Source organism: Choloepus didactylus, chromosome 7 (genome assembly GCF_015220235.1).
Source record: "Choloepus didactylus isolate mChoDid1 chromosome 7, mChoDid1.pri, whole genome shotgun sequence".
In the NCBI taxonomy this organism is placed as follows: Eukaryota; Metazoa; Chordata; class Mammalia; order Pilosa; family Megalonychidae; genus Choloepus; species Choloepus didactylus.
In genome coordinates, this window is record NC_051313.1 from 47,019,396 (window position 1) to 47,033,649 (window position 14,254).

General features: G+C 36.8%; 1 pseudogene; it reads left to right on the plus strand.

The window, feature by feature from the left end:
* The first annotated feature begins 209 nt into the window (after window positions 1–209).
* The window catches only part of LOC119540555, a 112,314-nt pseudogene continuing 98,269 nt past the window's right edge, over window positions 210–14,254 (plus strand).

Below are 14,254 nucleotides of genomic sequence, written 5' to 3' on the forward strand. Positions count from 1 at the left end.
CACGGTTTTCTGACTCTCTGTCTGAATTTCATTCTCTTATAAAGGATGCCAGTAATAAGATTAAGATCCATCCTGATTGAGATGAGCGGGACACATCTTAACTGAAGTAATCTCATCAAAAGTCCTACTTGCAAAAGGTTTCCCCCACAGGAGTTGATTAGGTTTCAGAACAGTTTCTCTGGGGTGCAAACAGCTTCCAACTGCCATACATGGTTTCTGATGAGAAGTCCACTGTGATTCTTATCCTTGTTCTTCCACAGGTAAGATGTTTTAATCTTCTGGCTTCTTTCAAAATGTTCTCTACTTCTACAGTTTTCTGCAGTTTGATATGATATGCCTAGGTATAGGTTATTGTCTATGTGTATAAATACATATATATCCAGTTTTCTAATGCTGCTGTTACACAAAATACCATAAATAGATTGGCTTTTTATAAATGGTATTTATTAAGTTGCAAGTTTACAGTTCTAAGTGTCCATATTAAGGCATCAACAAGATAATACCGTCACTGAAGAACGGCTGAAGGTGACCAGAACACCTCTGTCAACTGGGAAGGCACATAGCTGGTGTCTGCTTGTCCTTTGCTCCTGGGTTGTGCTTATAAACAGCTTTTGCCAAAATGTCTCTGGGCTTCTGTCTTCACTCTTCTCTCTCAGCTTCTATTCGTCCTTGCTCCTTTCTCCCAGGGTGTTTCTTTCTAAGCATCTGGTGGTCCTTTCTTAGCTTCTCCAGGGCAAATTCTGGGCTTCATCTCTTAGCTTAGCATCTCCACACATCCTTCTGTCTGCATCTCCAAGCATCTCCAAGTGTCAGCAAGCATCTGGATCTGAGTTGGCTCTTAGTTTCTCTCTTAAATATCAAGACCCATCCTGAATGGTGGGATCCACACCTCCATGGAAATAATTCAATCAGAGGTTGCACCCTAATCAACAGACTAATCAGTTTGCCCCCATAAGATTGCATTAAAGAATATGGCTTTTCTAGGGGAACTAATATATCCAAACTGGCACACTCATAGTTCTCTGAGCAACCTGGATCTATGCTTTGGTGTCTTTCATTAATTTTGGAGAGTTCTCAGTAATTATAACTTCAAATATTTCTTCTGCTCCATCTCTCTTCTCTTTCTCATGTTTCAATTAACCATATCACCAATATTTTTAAAAAGATTTTTCCTGCAGTTCTTGGATGTTCTTTTTTGATTTTTTTTTTTCTATTTACATTTCAGTTTGGGAGTTTCCATTGACTCATCTTTAAGCTCACTAATTCTTTCCTTAATCTTGTCAAATCTACTAATGATCTCATCAAAGAAATTCTTCCTTTATGTTATAATGCTTTGCTTTCTAGCATTTTCTTTCTTTCTTTTTTTTTTTAATAGTGGCTTTATTCATAATAGCCCCAAACTGGAAATAAACCAATCAACCATCAGCAGATGAATGGATAAGTAAAATATGGTATAGCAATACTACTCAGCAGTAAAATGAATGAACTTCTGATAGAGGCTTCAACATGGATGAATATAGAAAACATTATGCTGAGCTAAATAAACCAGTCACAAAAGCTGTGGGATGATTCCATTTGCATTAAGTTCTAGAACAGGTAAAACTAAGTTACAATACAGAAAGCAAATCAGTGGTTTTCTGGGGAGCGTGTTAAGGGAATGGAGAGAACATGGAGGAACTTTTAGGATGATAAAATGTTCTATATCTTGATTGAGTTGATGCCTACACAGATATGTACATTTGTTAAAATGCATTTAAGTACCTTCTTTTTAATTTTTTTTTAATTGAGATTGTTCAGATACCATACAACTATCCAAAGATCCAAAGTGTACAATCCATTGCCCACAGCACCACCATACAGCTGTGCATCCATCAGCACAATTTTTTTTTTCAATTTTTAGAACATTTTCACTACTCCAGAAAAGAAACAAAGAAAAAAAAAAGGAAACTCCCATCCTCCCATATCCCTAACCATGCCACCCCCTCCATTATTGATTCTTAGTTTTGGTATAGTACATTTGTTACTGTTGGTGAAAGAATGTTAAAATACTACTAACTGTAGTATATAGTTTGCAATAAGCATATATTTTTTCCATATATGCCTCTCTATTATTAACCTTTAGTTATAGTGACGTACATTTGTTCTAGTTCATGAGAGAGATTTCTAATATTTGTATAGTCAATCATGGACATTGTCCACCACAAGATTCACTGTTTTATACATTCCCATCTTTTAACCTCCAACTTTCCTTCTGGTGACATGTGTGACTCTGAGCTTACCCTTTCCACCACCTTCACACACCTTTTAGCACTATTAGTTATTTTCGTTACATGCTACCATCACCCCTGACCATTTCCAAATATTTAAGTTCACCCTAGTTGAACAGTCTGCTCATAATAAGCAAATGCTCCCCATTCTTTAGCCTCATTCTATAACCTGGTAACTTATATTTCATGTCCATGAGTTTACATATTATAATTAGTTCATATCAGTGAGACCCTGCAATATTTGCCTTTATGTATCTGTCTTATTTCACTCAATATAGTGCCCTCAAGGTTTCTTCATCAACCCATTTCTTTAAGATGGTTTTGTTCAAACACTATACATTCTGTCCTAAGTAAACAATTGTTGGTTCCCGGTATAGTCATGTATTTATGTATTGAACACCATTGCCACTCTCTATATAAGGACATTTCTTCCACAAAGACAGAGGAAGAGTCAAAGAAGGCAGAGAGGCAAAAGAAAAAGGCAAGAGGAAGAGAGAAAAACAAACTAAAGAAAAACTTGATAGCTAGAAGATGACAGAAGGAAAGATAGCATTAACCTAAAGTAGAATAAAGAGTCAGACAACATCACCAATGCCTGGAGTCCCATATCCTTCCCCTATTCCCCACCCCCCATACGCATTTAGCTTTGGTATATTGCTTTTGTTACATTAAAGGAAGCATAATACAATGTTTCTGTTAATTCTAGCCTCTAGTCTGAATTGATTGTATTTCCCCCCAATCCCACCCTATTTTTAACACCTTGCAATGTTGACAATCATTTGTTCTACCTCGTGTAAAAACATATTTGTACCTTTTATTACAATCGTTGAGCATCCTAGGTTTCCTTGAGTTACAGTCCCAGTCTTTATCATTCATCTTTTGTTCTGGTGTCCCACATGATACCAGCCTTCCTCTTTCAACCATATTCACAGTCATCTTTGTTCAGAGTACTTACATTGCTTTGCTACTATCTCCCAAAATTGTTTTCCAAACCTCTCACTCCTGTCTTTTCCTTTCTGTCTGCAGTGCCTACTTTAGTGTTTCCTGTAGAGCAGGTTTTTTGTTCACAAACTCGGTCATTGTCTGTTTGTGAGAGAATATTTTAAGCTTTCCCTCATATCTGAAAGATAGTTTTGCTGGATATATGATTCCTGGTTGGTGGTTTTCCTCTTTCAGTATCTTAAATATATCACTCCACTTCCTTCTTGCCTCCATGGTTTCTATTGAGAAATCCACACATAGTCTTATCACGCTTTCTTTGTATGTGATAGATCGTTTCTCTCTTGCTGCTTTCAGGATTCTCTCTTTATCTTTGATGTTTGATAATCTGATTATTAAGTGTCTTGGTGTAGGCCTATACAGATCTATTCTGTTTGGGGTATACTGCACTTCTTGGATCCGTAATTTTATGTCTTTCATAGGAGATGGGAACTTTTCATTGATTATTTCTTCCATTATTGCTTCTGCCCCTTTTCCCTTCTCTTCTCCTTCTGGGACACCAATGACATGTAAATTCTTGCTTTTCATTTTGTCTTTAAGTTCCCGGAGATGTTGCTCATATTTTTCCCTTCTTTTCTCTATCTGTTCTTTTGTGTGTAGGCCTTCAGGTGCCTTGTTCTCCAGTTCTTGAGTGTTTTCTTCTGCCTCTTGAGGCCTGCTGTTGTATGTTTCCAGTGTGTCTTTCATCTCTTGTGTTGTGCCTTTCATTTCCATAGATTCTACTAGTTGTTTTTTTGAACTTTCAATTTCTATCTTATGCACGTCCTGTGTTTTCATTATATGGTTCATCTCTTTTGTCATATCTTCCCTAAACTTTTTTGAATTCACTACTATTAGTTGTTTCAATTCCTGCATCACAGTTGAGATGCAAGTTTGTTCCCCTGACCGGGTCATAACCTCATTTTTCTTGGTGTAGGTTGCAGTTTTCTGTTGTCTAGGCATGGTTTCCTTGGTTACCCCAATCAGGCCTCCCAAGACCAGAATGGGCTGAAGTCCCGGAAGGAAGAAATATTCAGTATCCGGTTTTCCTGAAGGTGTGTCTTAGAAAATTGGTACACCCTGTGATGCCTCCAGTCACTGTGCTTTTCTGCCCAGCAGGTGGCACCTGTTAGCCTATAATTCTTGACTGGTGTAAGTTCTGAATGGAAGGCAGGTAGTAGAGCTTGCCCCCACCCCTTTCCTCTTAGAGAAGATAGAAGCCCTAGGGGGAGGTCATTAGCATTTCAATGGTCTCTTTCTGCTTGTGCTATGTCCTTGTCTGGGTCACAGAACTGGGAACTGAAAATGGCTGAGGCTTTCTCCACTGAGCTGAAAAAGGAACAGATAGTCCCCTTCAGAGCTAGTCCAAGGTGACCCTCTGGCACTCCAAGGTCAGTCGTCACCCAAAACCTCTGTCTGCTTGTTGGGGATTTGTAGCTCATAGTGAGCAGTTCACACTCACTAATTAAAACCCCAGTTGGAGCTCAGCTGACCTATATTCGCTTGCTGGGAGAAAGCTTTTCTCTGGGACCAGGAGGCTTTGTAGGTCGGGCTGTGGGGGAAGGTATTCCCGATTTGGATCCACAATTTTAACTTACAGATTTTATGCTGTGATCTCAGGCATTCCTCCCAATTCAGGTTGGTGTATGATGAGTGGACGGTCACGTTTGTCCCCCTGCAGTTATTCCGGATTATTTACTAGTTGTTTCTGGTTTTTTTTAGTTATTCCAGGGGAACTACGTAGCTTCCACTCCTCTCTATGCCGCCATCTTAGATACTCCTCTAGCATTTCTTTTTGAGTCATTCCTAAAATTTCCATCTCTCTGCTTATATTACCCATATTTTTAAAATATTGTCCAGTTTTTCCATTAGAGCCTTAACGTGATAGTCATAGTTATTTTAATACCCTGTATGATAATTCCAAAATCTGCATTTTACTTAAGTATGGCTCTGATGCTTGTTTTGTCTCTTTGAATTGTTTGGCTTGCCTTTTTTTATATTCTTTGTAGTTTTTTGTTGAAAGTTGGACACATTGTATCAGGTAATAGGAACTGAGGTAAATAGGTCTCTAGTGTGAGCCTGTATGTTAGGAGTTAGGCTTAGATTAGTGTTTATTGTAGGTGTAGTTGCCAGAGGCTTCAAATGACTCTGGTCATTTATGATTTTACTCCCTTACTGACTTTGGGCTTCCTTAAGTATTTTTCCTCAGACAGAGTTTATGACTTGCAACTGTTTCAACTGTAACCCACTATTATTATTATATTGGAGCCCTGTTGGTGTGGTGCTAAAGTACAGAGAATGGAGAGAGTTCTATAATCTTCCAGTTAAATCTCAATCTTTAAACGTGTGACTTTCACTGTATGTCTTCCCTACCCAACCCCCCTTGGCCTTAGTAGATGAGGCAGGAAACCTAAAAGGGGTTAGAGGGGGAAGGATTCCCTTCTGCCTGGTTGAATAAGAGTCTGGAAATGTCAAAGTCGTTTCTCCTGGAGAATAAACTTTTTATGGAAAACAGTCTATTAATATTTCACAAGTACTAGTCTCCTTTCCTGTCAGAGCCATGAAGTAGTTTTCTTAGAATTTTCACTGTGAGAACATGGTATGCATTTCTGGTAGTAAAGCTCATGAAAGCATGAGGCATTTCTAAGATTGTAGCCCTAGCTGGTTCCTTAGGCTTATTTAGAATATGGATTTTAATACTCAGAGATGAGATCAATAGGAATTTTATTATGATAGATTAAATAATTAATTTCAAATAATATTTCATATCATATATTATGGCTCCATTTATTTTTACAATGTATTTTAATATTTGCAATTTAAAAAGTCAACATTTCTTGAATAATTTACTATGTGATTTATCCTATGCACAAGAGACTTATCTGGATTATCTGATTCACTTTACATAAATCCCCTATGAAATGGGTATTTCTAACCTCCCTACTTTACCTAAAGACAGTGATTCAAAGAGTATGTAAACTTGCAAAAGTCTCAGGGCTAATAAGAGGTAGCAGTATTTGAATTTTTTTGATTACAGTCTTCACTCTTATGGTTCCTAAAATATCCTTTTGGATTAATTGTATGAATTACTCTCTCCAATGGCATAATATAATATAAATATTCTTTTCTAAACTGTGGTTATAAAGTTAACAGATGTTTGGTCCTGGTACCTAATGCTACCCCACCCCCAAAAGGAAATGATAGCTATTCTTTGCACTGAAAACAACACATTTTGACTAACTCTAAATAGAAGTTTGGTTCTATTTATTTTATTTATTCATTAGGTTAAATTTTGCATTTCATTTATATGAAATATTTCATCACACCACTTTAATTAAAAAATTTTGCTTGGTTTATTCAAATTCTCCTATGAACATGGTGGAGAGTTACTAACTTCTCATTTAATAATGCAGTATATTACAAAAATGGTGAGACATTTCCATTCATCTCTGTATTCCTACCCCCTTGCAATGTGACTTTGCAACTCCTTCCATCAAGAGGTAGGGCTTATTTCTTTACTCCTTGAATTTGGTTTAGGCTTGTGACTTACCTGACACACTAAATGTGGTATGAGTCATGTTGTGTCATTTCCATACTTAGACCTTTCAAGAGGACTAACATGTGTCTCCTATCCCTTTTGGAAACTTTCTGAGGCACCATGTGAAGAAGACCAGGCTAGCCTGGCTGGATAATGAGCTACATGTGGCCCAGTTAACCCTGGCACAGTGAATAGCTGGCCAATCAGCAGGCACATGAATGAGGTCATCTTAGACAAGCCAGCCTCAGCTAACCTGCCACTGACCTCAGATGCACGTGCAAATCTAGCCCAAATCAGCCAACCTGACCTAAATCAGAAAGGCCACCTGGCTGACCCGTAGACTTGGTAGCAATAATAAAAGGCTATGGTTTTAAAGCACTAAGTTGTGGGGTGGTTTGGTACACTGATGTAGAATTATTTTGTTCATTTGTTGAAAAATAAATAAAGCAGTTTCAGGGGAAATAGATTGTCCTATAGTTATTTAGCTTTTCCACATAGATGCAGAGTTCATTAAGAATAATAATTATGATAATAGTAGCAGTAATAATAATTTATATTATTATTATCATTTATAGCGCTTAGTGTGTGTTGGACACATGGTAAGTTATGAGATCGTTATGTACAATAGCTATTTAATCCTCAGAACAACCCATGAGGTAGGTCTATTATTTTTCCCATTTAACTATATTCTCAGGCACAAATAATTTAAGTAACTTGAGTCTATCTGAACAGTTTAGGAATTAGATGTCTTAGTTCCCCTAACTACCTATCTTTATGTCTTTCATAACTTTCTATCTTCTTCTCAGATATTTTAAAAATGTCTGTAAGTGGGCATACAATTAGCAACACAACACCTGTACTTCAAGCTCCTGCTAATGTATATAGGACCAGTCACTAATTTATTGCCTCAAACAAATCATATTCTGAGTAAAAAAAAAATAATCCTAATAAAATATTAATTATGAGGTAATTCAGTAACTTCCTTTTCTACATCAGTGGGTCAAGGATCCTTGAGAATATAATGAAAGTTATGAATTCTTCCTCCAGAAAAATGTGCCAATACACCAAATGTGCATTCAATTTTAGAATTCATACACCCTGCTCTGAAATCTATTTCAGGGCTGCAACATAAGAACTCCTGCTTTAGGTAAATAAAAAATATCTTTGCATGAAACTAAAACAATCAGAAAGCTACAGATTTATGTATTAAGAGCACATTTTTACCTACCTCTACCATTTCCCATCAAGGCCCTTACATTGTCCCATCTCAGGGCTTATAATCATTTTCTAAACTTAGTTCTGCTGTTATGGCCCACAAGAAGCAGCTACAGATATGGAATATTACATATTGCATTTTTTGAAGGACTTCTTTCACTTCGTCAATAAATTAAAAGACTTTATGTGTTAGGCTGTTGTGCTTCTCCTAAGCAAATATTATATGTTCATCTTGTGGGAAAAGTTAATTTCATGATTTTCTTTTTAATATTTCAACTACTTTTTTGGAGAATTGTGACAGACATGACCATGTATTAACTTTATTCAATTCCATTTTACTATTTGACTACTGTTTTCCTTTGGTTTTATTTATTTGCCTCTCTTCTCCCTCCTTCCTCACCCTTCCTTTCTTATGACATGGTATTTCATCCTGTATGATGCCTCAAATCATTTGTGCAATGAAATGGGATGTACATTCATAAGTAAAAAATAAGAAGATAAATATCTCTTTTGAAATATTCAAGTCTTCAGTGTTGTTCTTGTCATTTCCAAGGAATGTAGATTTCTCAAAGGAATTTTTCAACCTTTTCCAGATTTCAGGTTCTTCAAAATTAAGTATATTCACATGGGGATTTCATAGTTAGATTGACATTTGCTTGTGCAATTTTTTTGAATAGTACAACATCTCTATGATAATAGAATTTGGGGCTTCTTTATTCCCAACTCTGGTGTTGGCCTGTTTTTGACAAGTTGCCAAATCTCTGTACACCTGTGTTGCTCTGTGTCTGAAACTGGAGTAATAAAATTTGTTAACTCCCTTTCTCTTGAGGAATATGCATTTGTATATAAAGGATTTAAGTCTCTGAAGCAAAATCCTTTGTGTTTAAAAGAGCAGCATGGACCACTTTCCCCATTTCATGTTTTTTTGTCTCTTCAGTTATACTAAGTTGAGCATCCCTAGAGTGGCAGCTATAAACACTCTGAGAATGCACTAAGAAAAAGTTAAGATGTTCATAATTCAATCAATTGACATGTGTAGTTGTGACTTTCTATAGCCATAGAGTCACAAAATTACTAGAGCCTTTGTATGAGGTGCAATTTGTGGACTTTCAATGTCTGATTAGGCCATTTTATTAGGGCATGGCAATAGTGGAGAATTTAGTCACTAGTTTTGCTCTGTGCAACATTTTTTTAGATTGCTCTTAACCTTGAGCAGCCACCTGTTAGATACTCATTACTTGTGTTCCAGAGGATCAAGAGTGAGTATTTTCAGTTCAATCTTCATGTCCGCAATGGCATAGTAACTTAAAGGACAATTGACTGGCAGTAATTTACTTCCATTCAGAGAATGTCTGAGGAATGAAGTTTGCTCATAAGCTCCTCAATTTCACAAAATTACCTGGTGAAAATATCAGGAGGATGGGAAACACTTGGAATAAATGGTCTAGGTCAGGGTTTTTCCCATATTGTGTGATATAAATGTATCCATAAATATAACTTTATGCTATGAAAGAGGTGGAAGAAACCTCAGAGACCATTTGAACTGACCTTTTCATAAATGAGAGAACTAAGGCAAAGTATTTGTCTAAGTTTACAACCAATGAGAAGTGGAACCTAGGTTTCCTAATACCCAAAGCAGTGCCCTTTCTATGTCTTATAACGTATTCGTTTCTTCTACAAAGTCACAATTATGTATGCAAAGGCTTCATGGTTCGACCTTTCAATTTTAAAGTGATTTTTAATTCTAACATTTATGAAAATGTAATTTTGCACAGTGATAGTATTCTTGCTCATGGTCTCTACCAGAGAAGAAATGTTGCTGATTTCTTACCAGTGTAAATTAGTTTTAATTTTTATTGGTTTTGTAGCTACATTAATATGCACTGTATTCATATTTAAATCAACCCAGTCACTTCCATGAGAACATTTGGAAAAACACTGTGTTGTGTCTTGCACAGTATAGAGCTTTTCTTATTATAAGTAGTTAATAATTATTTTTTGATTGAAAGAGTCGATGGCTGAATGAATAAAATGAGGTTTAAATGAGAGATCACATAATTAGTTTTATTGGCAGTTTGATATGAGAATAGTTTACATCTAAATTGAGAAACACCTCAAGAATATTACCAGGGACAATATTTGAATCATTAGATAGCTTTTGTGTTTCACAGTGGCTTTATATAATTCTATACAGTGCTCATTTGTGCAGACATAAATTATTTGAGAGCTATTTATTACTTCAGAGAATCAGTTTTTTGAAGGAAGTTACCATGCTGCTTAACTACCTATTTGGATATATTATTCACATTTCTAGCTGGGTGTGGCTAGTGTTTTAAAAATACATCCTTGTCTGTACCTAAACATGCTAGTTAACAGATAACTCAACTTTTGGTTTCAAAATATGTAAAATTGTGAAAAATTATCTTTTTCCTAACTGAAGTGCAGTGAGGGACCAATATATTTCTGCTACTTAAATAGTTCCTGATCTTTACCTGAATGGTGATTAGAAATCTGAAGTCTTGTTAATTATTTTTATACTGCCTTGTTAGCCTGCATATGCCCAAACTTTAAAAGATTTTCTTGTGATTAATAATGTATTCTGCCATTCTTTTTGTGTTTTCTGATGATTATCTGTGATAAATGACACTAACTGTGTTTGTTTTATATGCAGAAATCATCAAGCAACTCTGAATTTCATTTTTCCTGGTTAGGCATTTCTATTCAGTAGAACATATGTTTAGCCTCTGTAACAACTCTTGGGTACATGTATGATTTTTATTTTCACTCTTTTTTCCCCTTTTAATTTCAATTTTGATAATTTCTATTGACTTATTTTCAAGTTCACTAAGTCTCTTTTCTATTGTTTCCCATCTTCTGCTAAAGGTTTTCTCCTCTCTGATCTCATGGTTTCATTCTATCTTTTCCATTTAACCATCTTTTATAGTTTCAATCTCTCTGCTGAAAATCCATAATGAATGTTTGTATTAGTCAGAGTTATCCAGAAATATGTAGTTATTAAGAGATTTGTTATGGGAATTGGCTCATAAGGCCATTAAGATTGGCAGGTATGAATTCCATAGGGTAGGCTGAAATTGGAAACTCAATGAAAGTGATGTTGAATTCTCCTGGAAAAGCTGCAAGTCAGAAACTCCAATGAAGGTCTGATGGTTAGGTTCATGTGTCAACTTGGGCAGGTGATGGTGCCCAGGTGTCTGGTCAAGCAAGCACTGGCCTAACTGTTACTGCAAGGACATTTGTGGCTGGTTAATAAACGAGAAGGTTGGTTTATTAAATCATCAGTCAATTGGCTGCATCTGTGACTGATTATATCAATGAAGGGCATGTCTTCTGTAATGTGAGAATTCAATCAGCTGAATTTAATCCAATCAGTTGAAGACTTTTAAGTGAGACAGATAGAGGACCTTCACTTCTTTGGCTAGCCAGCAAAGTGTTTCCTGAGGAGTTCATTGAACATTTTCATCAGAGTTGCAGGTTTGTTGCCTGTGGAGTTCACTGGACACCATAATTGGAGTTGCTAGTTTGCTGCCTGCTTTATGGAATTTGGACTCTTGCATCCCCACAGTTGCATGGATTCACTTTTAGAAAAACTTATATTTAGATATCTTTTGTTGATTCTCTTTCCTTGGAGAACTTTAACTAATACAGAAGATGATGATGAATTCCCAAGGAGAAGCTGTCTGTCTGGAGTAGAGACAGAAATTCTTCTTTCTGACTACTTAAATCATCAATTCTCCCTTTAAGGCCTTCAACTGATTGGATGCAGAGACTTTTCTCATTGCTGAAGGCAGTCTTCTTTGTTGATTGTAGCCATTGATGCAAGCAAGTGACTAATGATTTAAATCCACAAAATACTTTCATAGTAACAATCAGGCCAAATTGTTTGCTTGACTAAATAAGTGGACACCATAGCCTAGCTGACTGACACATGAAATTAACTATCATACTGTTCATGCATGCTGTCCTTCTTTTCCAGTAACTCCTTTAACATATTAATAATAGTTAACCTAAAGTCTTTGCTTGATAACTCCAATATCTAAGTCATTTCTGAGTCTGGTTCTGTTTACCACTTTATCTCTTGACAAAGAGTAATCCCAATTCCCTAACCTCTCCACCCCCCATCATTTCTCTGATGTGTGACTCATAATTTTTGATTGAATACTGGGCATTATGTGTAAAAGAACAGTAGAGGCTGAGGTAAATCATTCCTATGTTTAGAAATGTATGTACCTGTAGGGAATTGAGTAAACTAGACAATAGTTGAGCTGGGTTTGGATTTGTTGTAGTCATCTTCAATGCATCACAGATTTCAAATTTCTCCAGTAGTGGGATGCTGCTACCTTTTGCTCAGTGTGGTGTCCAGTGTTAGAGAGGGTTCCTTCATGCTCCTACTCCATACTCAGCTTTCAGTAGACCCTGCACTCCTTTCCTTTAAGGCGATATTTCCCCATGTTGTTGCCCCTCCTTCAGTGGTATACTACTGTTGCTGGTTACTGGGTGCGAGGCTTGTAGTAGGAGCAAGGGTTATCGCTATGTATTTATGCTCCAGCCTCAGTCTTAGGCAGGTCCTCTGCACCTGGGCCTTAAGGATGGGTCTTTCTCAGCACTCCTGACCCTTTCCCATGACAGTCAAACTCTGTTTTGTATCTATGGCATTCTCAGTTAACAAAGAGTTTCCTGCCCCTCCATCATCAGCAGCAGTCCTCTCTCACAGGGGCAGAAGATTTCTGCCGCTACCCCTTCATCAGCTGTGGTGTACCTTTGCCTGGAACTTTTTGATAAAGGGTTTTTTCTCCTTGCTCAAGAACTAGATTGCTGTTGCTTGTTCTTTGAGACAAAGCCTATGGTGGGAGAAGGTGAAATTTCCTGTCCCCTTTCTCCAGAGACAGTTTTTGCTTCTATCATTTCCTTTTCCCTGGGACTGGCAGCTGGAGGGTTTTTTGCCTCCCATCCAGTGCTTACAGCATTTTCTTCATATGAGAAAAAGCTCAAGAAATGGGCCGGGTTATATGTGCACCACCAAGGGGGCCCTCTCTCAGGTTCCCTGCCCTGACCCCAATCTTTCTCTTGAGTACCTGCTGAAGGTCCATGGAAAGGAACTAAAAGGCGAAAGCAGGGGCTCCCAAGTATTCTAAACTATCACCCTACCCCACACTTGGTCTTTAAGAATGAATTTAAATTTCAGCTGTTTTCTTTTACTTTATTTTTATGCTCTTGTGCTTTTTATTACTCTTGTGCTCTGTGAAAGGTAAAACAGTTCATTTGTCCCTTTTCTCCTTAAAGGGCTTTTCATCCTTTGGAATTCACTTTACCCTTCACTTCAGTTCCTAGATGGCTCAAAATGTTATGATTTTGTAGTTTTTACTGGCTTTTTTGTTGTTAGGGTAGAAGTGATGTTCTCCTGTGGATTTATACCTCGTAATGAATCAGAACCTGGCCTAGGATTTATACAGCATATGTAAGGCTATTACCTTTTACTAAAACAGTTTCTTGATATTCAAAGATTTAGAATTTGCAGTTTCAACTGTATGTGATCCATTACAAAATACAGTCAGTAATTTTCAGTTGAAATCTTAGTGTTACAATTGCCTGACTTGTGTAGTGAACCTAACCCAATCTTAGTTAGTATGTGGACCTAGCTCAGTTCCTCATTGTTTGCATCACAATCCCCTTATTGTTCATCACTGTTTTCATAGATCATGTAATTTACTGCATTTACTGGGGTGGGCTGGAAAATACATGCTTTGGCGATACACATATTTCATTTCATTTAGAATATGCAGTAGACTCAGGATTTATGTCTGGGTATCTCCTGGATATAATATTCATGAAGATATGCATGATATGCTTATTAAGATGGGTATGTGGCTTCTTTTTAATTATATTTGGGATGAGAATCACATTGATATCAAACAGAACTTAACACGGTGCCTATTTAACCTGAAAAAGTTTTTTTTATTCCTACAACAGAAACATTTTATGCAGAGTGCTAGATGTAAGTGTTGAGTGAGGACTGAGCTCATAATCCCGTTAAGTGACTACAAACATTGAGCTTTATTGCACATATGATTCAAATCTGTGCTTGAAAAAAAATAGACTAATCTATGTCATAGACAATCACCACCAAATAGCATATAATTGAACCAGTAACTATTCAATCTGCAAAGGACAAAGTCCTGTTGTACCATAAACAATGGCAGTGCAAAATCATTTCTGGGTTTTAGCTAGAATTAATTAA